Genomic DNA, 7,996 nt, shown 5'->3' on the forward strand with positions numbered 1-7,996 from the left:
TCTGTTATACTCGAGCTGGTACTGCTGCACAGGAAGACGCGGTACACTTACTCGACGTGATCCAGAGCCCAGGGTGTTTCGCTACCCGGAGTAGCGTCTCCGAAGGGCAGTAGGTGTTAACACCTACGGCACAAGTGAATGGTGGTCCCCCACGGACTGAGCGGACGTAAGCCAACGAAGATGCCATAATTGCAGTCGTGGAACTAAAGCCGTGGAGAAGCTTTCGCGATATTGCACCCAGAATCGGGAGTATTTCAACAGAGGATCCTCGAAATACATCATGACGATCAATTGCATTTATGCCACTACTCGCGGAGCGCGCCCATTAGCAGTCACCTCTGGGCATGGGATAATCCTCATGCTATCAAGTCAGTTTCAGCGTCAGCGTTTGGGCTGGAATCATCAAGGACATTTTCATGAGCTACTGTCTGTAACCTGACAGATTGACTCTTCGAAGATATCGAGATTGTCTCGAAACTATTCTACCGGGGCTGCTTGAAGTTGGGCCTCTAGCTTCGAAATAGAGGTTGTGGTTTCATCACGACGGGTATGCAGTGCACTATGGAAAAACGTGAGGCAGTGGATGAACGCGAAGCCGAGTGCATGGTCTCATCAGTCACCGGATCTATGGGAACACCTAAGGTAGCACATTTATAGAGCCCGACCCCGGATTATGGAAGATCTCGTGATAGGAGTTAAAGCAGCTGTGACCGCTGTGACACCGGCCGATGACAACATGTTAAGGCGTGTTCGAGACAATGCCATGCAGCGCGCTGCCGTCTGCCTTGACGGACGGAGGCCACTTCGAACACTTATAACTATGAGAAGCCCATGATTTGATCAGTTGAACGCTTGCGCCATTTGACGGGGACGTGTATCTTGAACGTTAAACTGCACAGAACATGTTGCACAATGCTTTCGAATTTTTCCTTTAACAAGCAACCGAACTATGGATAACTTGTGGGTGAATTTCCATTCATTCTATAATTCTATATATACTCTATAACCTATAGGTACAATTGAGTTCATTCGTATTATTGTTTCGTGGTTGATGTGTACGTTATACACTTATGAAGTCAGATCTTCATTTGTCTGCCATAAGATGATGGTTGGGCCTAAGAGTTTGATTGAAATAATGATTGTCTTCTCAAGGTGTAGTAGCAAACGCTACAATCATTAATACTCCTCTTATAGTTTGGAATGAATGCAGATATCCTATATTTATATTTAAAAATGTAGGTTTAATGAAAAGTTCATGATATTAAATTTAATTTTTAGGATGCGCAAGCGATATACGCCGCAGGGCAAACCTTGTAATGGTTGTCTCATTAATTATAGGATCCATATGAGCTGCTCATTGTCTTTAGTAGTCTATCTATGACTGTACAGTCCTTTTGTTGGACCTTGGCCGCCTTTTCAGTTACTTAATCGTATGCACAGTCGGTAGGACTCCTTGGACGGGGGATAAGCCCGTCGCGAGGCCGCTACCTACACACAGAACAACAGAAATACAGAATAAACGCTCGCAGACATACATACCCTTGAGTGAGATTCGAACCCACGATCCCAGGATTCGAGCGAGCGAAAACAGTTCATGCCTTACACCGCACGCCAACTGTGATCGGCTGTCTTTAGTAGCAATTGATTGTTTTGAAGCGCTTGGACTTCAGCAACCAAAACTATTTCCACCATTTCATTCTTTGTCGATTTTTGAAGGCAAAACTTGCGTGGAAGAAAAATATTACTCTGGTTCGACTGAAATCCCCTATGGTGAGAGATTCTTGAACCAATCGAAGTCCATAAACAAATTCAACAATGCTTACACATATCTTGGGTGCAATCAGTAGAACGCTACTGGAATATTATAGTATGTAAATGAATTCGGATGAAATTATTAAGCTTAATGCACTGAAATTTTTGGCTTTACTCATTAAGATAGGTGCTATATCGCATTATTCCGCGGGGACACGCGGTAGCGTAGTTGTTTGAGACACTAGGCTACAAACCGGAAAGTCGAGGGTTCGAGTCCCGATGAGGTCATTAGTTTTTCAATTTACCTAATCCTTCCATCCGCACTATGGCCTTGGGACCGACTCAACCTCTAAAAGAAATGAGTACCAGGAATCTTCCTGAGGTGTAAACCGCCATCTGTGAGCCGATTGTCTAGAGAAAATATGGGAGCCTCGACGTCTCACAAACCTATGGGCTTTCACGGCCTGTTACAGGGATAGTTTTATCTTTTACCTTTATCGGACTATTCCGCTATAATTCTGACTTTCTTGGTTCCTTCCAGCTAGTGAGGGGAGGTGAACATGAAATCCGAAATTAACGATCGTTCAACTCACTTTATGGCAAGTCTTGGTCTTCAATATAAAAGTAAATATAAATATCAACAAAAATATAAATATATACGTATAAAATTGACATATTAAATTGTTATGGTGAAAATATTACATGAAGAGGCCAGTTAATTCCTCTTTAAGGAATCGAATGGATTCATTCGCTACAGCGCACTTTTCTTCTATTGAATTTGTCATGCAGTAGACGCACGAGAATCGTTCATTACGAAGGCAGTTTAAAAATAATTTAAAATTATTTTTTCATGATATGTATCGATGTAAACAATAAATAATGGAATATAGCCACGTTACAGACAAACGCTGTATATTCATGTATTTTTTTTAATTCAGGAATAGTATGACAGAATGAAGACAAAGAAAATACAGTTTTGACATGAATGATTGGTCAGTTACATTGCGATAGTGAATGAAACGTTCGATAGTAGCCATCATTAGCTCTCACTTGTTACCTCAATAGTTTTCGGCTATCACCAATGATGGAGAATGAATAACTCCGTGGTCTGTAGTCCGCAAGCGAACTATACCGACCGAGCGACCGCCGCTTGTCGGCGAAGTTAGTGCCAACTTTTGCCGATCCCCACTGCCATTAATCTCGGTTTTCTAGACCGAAGTCGCCATTTCCTTGAAATAGCTCCGCAATTATCCTCACGAGGCTGAGTGGACCCCGTTCCAGACCTACTACATCTCAGAAAATCTGGTAGCACCGGGAATCGAATCAGGGACCGCTAGATATGTAGGCAGGAACTCTGACCATTAGGCCACAGAGGCGGAGTGGAGAATGAATACGAATTTAAAATATTTTGTTTTTGATTGAAAACATATATTGCTTTAGGTCATTATTTCAGGTATCCAGTAAGTGGTGTATAATCCAGTGTTTCGAAAGTCAGTATCAGTCCAGGAAAATATGAATGTATCATACATTTCTCGAATCAGTAATGCATTTTTTTACACATTCGGGGCTTATTTTTTGTAAATTATGATGTTATCGAGGAAAGAAAATATAAATTGAAAGCTGCTGTGTGAGTTTGGAGACATAATCCTTGTACTGTGACAACAAACTGAAGCACACATCTGGAAAAACAATTATGAAAATAGTGCTGCGACATAGGCATGACTAAGGAAAGATCATTTTGTAGTGTTGAGAATATTTCTGTGAAGGTTCACTCCGGAGATTTTATTTAACGTTTTTTTTTCCCCCCAGGAAATTCTGTGGTAGAAGATACATAAACGTCACGGAGCTGCAACAAGACGGAAAAAAAAGGGCACTAAAAGGTATGAATAATAAATAAATTCTTCTGTGATACTAATGTATTGTATATTGTTTGTATTGATCGTTCAAGAATATGTTGGGTTTTCTGGGTGGACGTGGTAGCCACCCCATAACTACGTTTACATTAACTGGAGGTAAACTTCGTAAACCATCCAGGCCTTAAATTTATGGCAAACCTTACAAATACGAACGATCTCTCTGTCAGTTTATTCATGACAATTTTAGATAAGTTACAAGAAAATAATCATGAATTCCATTACAAGTCATTATTTTTATCGACTGAATGTTTTTCTCATTATGTTCTCCCTCATTTTTACCTAGTGTTTCTGTCGGAACTTTCCTGTTACTGCGCTGTTTCATCATTCACGTCTGTATGGTTCGATTTGTGTTTAGTGTTGTTGGATGCTGTTTCAGTACAACAAGGTTTAAATTTAACAGTGATGTCATGTGATTGGATGGAATTATGAGAGAGCAAAACGGCCATACCCTATCTTAAGATTATTCACGACGAACTGCTGTTACTTATCATTATCAGATAATTTTATTTTTCTGTATATGAACAATACAAAGTCCCAGAACCGTGGGCATAAAGCGTTTAGAGTCCGGCGATCACCTTACGATCAACTGTCGAGGTCTACACGCTTCATCCTCGTAAGGAAGAGTGTAATGTCACACCTCCAGAGAGCAATTAACTGAGATAAGATCACCAACAACAAGCGGAGAAAGGATTGCTTAATGACACGGGGTAAAGAACACAACAATAACTATTGGCATTAGTGACCATATACAAGGCAGCCTGGGAGTGATTCTCTCGGGAAATAATAGCTATGAGAACCAGCATAAACAGAATGTTGTCCTCGAATGTCCACATTTGTCGAGGATCTTCCAACAGGGAGCATATGCATATCATACATCAGTAAAGCCATTTTGTGTGTATATATGTAGGATCGAATGTGGAAATGCCAAAGCAATATCAGATCTTGACAAATCTCTGAAGCAATATCACAAAGTTGAAGTAGTAACAACTCTCAAAAGCAAATGTCTAAGTGTACTCTACGAACACTCACAAGAATATAATTTTATTTTCTCTGAAGGAATAAAATTAATGCTTTGTAAGATTTGAGGCTTTCACGGCGGTGACTATGAAGAAAGCAGTCTTCTGGGATTTGGCACCGTGTATATGTGGTGTTAACCGACGTTTCGGAGGAACGTATCGCCTCCATCTTCAGGGTAGAAGGNCACATATACACGGCGCCAAATCCCAGATGACTGCTTTCTTCAAATTAATGCTTGTTTATAATACGAACAATAAACGTCAGAGCGATATTCTTTTCAGCTGTCCATTTATTGCTTCAAAATTTCAAAAGAAAATACTTTGATTGATTGGTTTGATTGTTTCCTGGGCTATTCAGCGCCGCTAATCAACTATAAACAAGGTCATTATATAGTGATTAGCACTCCTGTTTTATATTCGGGAAATCCGGGGTTCAAATCACGGTCCGAGTGCTATATACCCTAAGATTCATCAGTTCCATTAGGCAAATTGCGGGGTTGTGCTTAAATTATATACCAACTCCTTCCTTCCACGTTCTTCTCAGTTCACCAATAGCCGATCAAGGAACACGGATAGCGCACTAGATATAGCGACGGGCTATGGACTGGACGGGGAGGGGGAGGTTCAATTCTTGACAGGAGCAAGAGACTTTTCTCTATTCCACAGCCCCCAGATCGGCTCTGGGGTCCACCCAGCCCCCATCCAATACGTACCGGGGTGATCTTTCTCCTGTGTTGTTGCGGTCGGATCGTGAAGCTGACCACTCACCTCCAGCTAGTACCGAAACAAGAATGGCGGAGCTTTGCCTCCACTCCTCATACATCTTCATAGCATAGTGCTTAATTAATTAAGCACAGGGACAGCTTTACCTTTTACTTTATCTAATATCCTATCATTCAACCCTGTATTGATGTAAACCATAGATAAATAATAAACTGCAGGGTTATTGATTATGTTGGTCGGCTTATATTGCAAAATACGAATGAATATTTGTCCTTAAGACAGAGGAAGGAACAAGTAACTAGAAAAGTTGCACTGTTTATTTCTTCAATATTAATATCAAATTGGTACGGGTACCTACTAAATAATCTACAGGTCGGAATGCTATAGCGAAAGTATAAGCAATATTCACACGCCACTCAGTAACTTGAGATTTCATTCAGTTCTGTCGCGTTTTTTGAAAGCATAATGTGAATTGGTTTACAGAAGAACAAAGAGCCTCGTTAAATACGTGGAACGTCAATCATTTGCATATAAGGAGATAGCTGTAGGTTTAAATTATGTACTCGTATAGACAGGGAGAGGGGATCCACTTCTCTCGGCAACGGGGATATGACAGGTGACTAAAGTACTTGGGCTAAGGAGGGATGGCTCTGTTCAGGAGAGTAGCAAGTTAAGAAGACTATCAAGAGCTATTAAATGGTATTTCTACTTCACTGAAAAGCTGATGCAGGGATTTGAACCTGTACATTATGCTAAATATGCAGTTTATTTTTCTAATTAAATCTAATCTAATTGAATCTAATTCAGAGCCACAGGTGCAGTTTCATTTCGCAACAAACGTCCTTTTTATGTCGATTAAAATACCAAATTTTCAAATTCAGTTCACCATAACTACTGGTGTCAGAAATAGGGACATCATATGAATAATGTATGTGTTTTAGAGTGGGGTTTCGGTAACTTAGCAAAGACAAAATTGACATCTTCAAAACAGCCGACTCAAATTTGGTACTAGTTCTATGATTTCATATTTACGTTAATATCGGCAGACCATCATAAATACTCGTATATATTGTTTATTTTTGTTCAACTTACCTATCTGATTTGCTTGAATAACAGTAATAATAATAATAATAAATCAAAAAGCATCGATGCTGATTGTTGATGAAGTAAAGGTAAAACTGTCCCTGTACTTAATTAATTAATCTCTATGACAAGGAGACTTACGGGGAGTGGAAGTATAGCTCCGCCATTCTTGAACTTGGCACAAGATGGAGGAGATTGGCAGGAGAAACCGAAGTACTCGGAGAAAACCTGCCCCAGCGCCACTTTGTCCACCACAAATCCCACTTGACCAGACCCGGGATCGAACACGGGCCCCCGCGTTGGGAAGGCAGCGACTAACCGCTTGAGCTGTGGAGCGGCCAAATTAAAGCTTACTCATACAATTACACAAAAAATAAGAATGAGGACTCTAATTACATCCACAGGATATGAACCAGTACTCGCATGCCATTGTCATGCATGTTTAAAGTAGCATGCGGTTAATTTCATAATATGTTCGGGCGTGCCATCTTCGGCAGGAAAGAGCAAGTCGTTAGAATAATAATAAAAGTAAAACTATCCCTGAAACAGGCCGTGGAGGCACATAGGGTTGTGAGACGTCGAGGCTCCCACATTTGAGACCTAGACGGAAATGGGAAAATTTTAATAAAATGGAATATAACGATCTGGCCGTCTAGTTCAGGTCAAGTCTCAGTGCTGTGAACGTGTCACTGGACCTTCTTTTCAGTCCATGAAACATAAGGAATTGACCAAATGAACAACTATTCGTGTTAGCTTGTCAAGTAAGATTTTGCTCAATTAAGTTAGCAAAGTAAGGATGCCTATGTGCGCATGCGCGATTAGTGCGGACGAACTGGTGTTTTGTTGCTATCCTCCCTAGTAATTTGTTGGAATCAATTTGCTTCGCAGTAATCACGACTTTTCAAAGACTAGGAATCCATTTCGTCTCAATTGAAAACGCCTGAGAATACTGCGACACATCGGACTGTCTTGCTTCTTGAGTTGCCTATGTATTAGGCAAAAGGTTTTTGTGGGTAGAATTTTCTACCATACCATAACATTATTTTTCAAACGTTTCTTTTTTTATGTCAGATAAAGTAAATATATTATTAACGAAGGAAAGGTTCATGTATTATAAAGCTATGTGAAAATTATACCACTTCCCTTTAAATTAAGGTGTTCTTAAAAATAACATGTATCTGGAGGCTTCAATATCTAGTTTGCGTGCAGTCTCGACCATAGATCAAACATGGATATCTGGAAAAAAGTATCATTACAAATTCCGTTTCGATTTACCTCTGTTTCCTACTACGTCTATGGTGACTGGTGATGCGAGTTATAGGGAATGATATATTGGCGGTCGCTCAAAGACATGTCCTTAATACTGCACTATAGCTTGACAGAAAAAGTTGACCGGATTTAACGGTGGGAGTCCACGCAAAAGAAGCAATTACTTGTAATCGTGTTGTGCTTTAGGCGGTTTACATGGGATATAGGCCTATTAATCTAAATTTGAAACATTCGTTT

The sequence above is a fragment of the Cryptotermes secundus genome, unplaced genomic scaffold, assembly GCF_002891405.2.
Source record: "Cryptotermes secundus unplaced genomic scaffold, Csec_1.0 scaffold2543, whole genome shotgun sequence".
NCBI lineage: Eukaryota > Metazoa > Arthropoda > Insecta > Blattodea > Kalotermitidae > Cryptotermes > Cryptotermes secundus.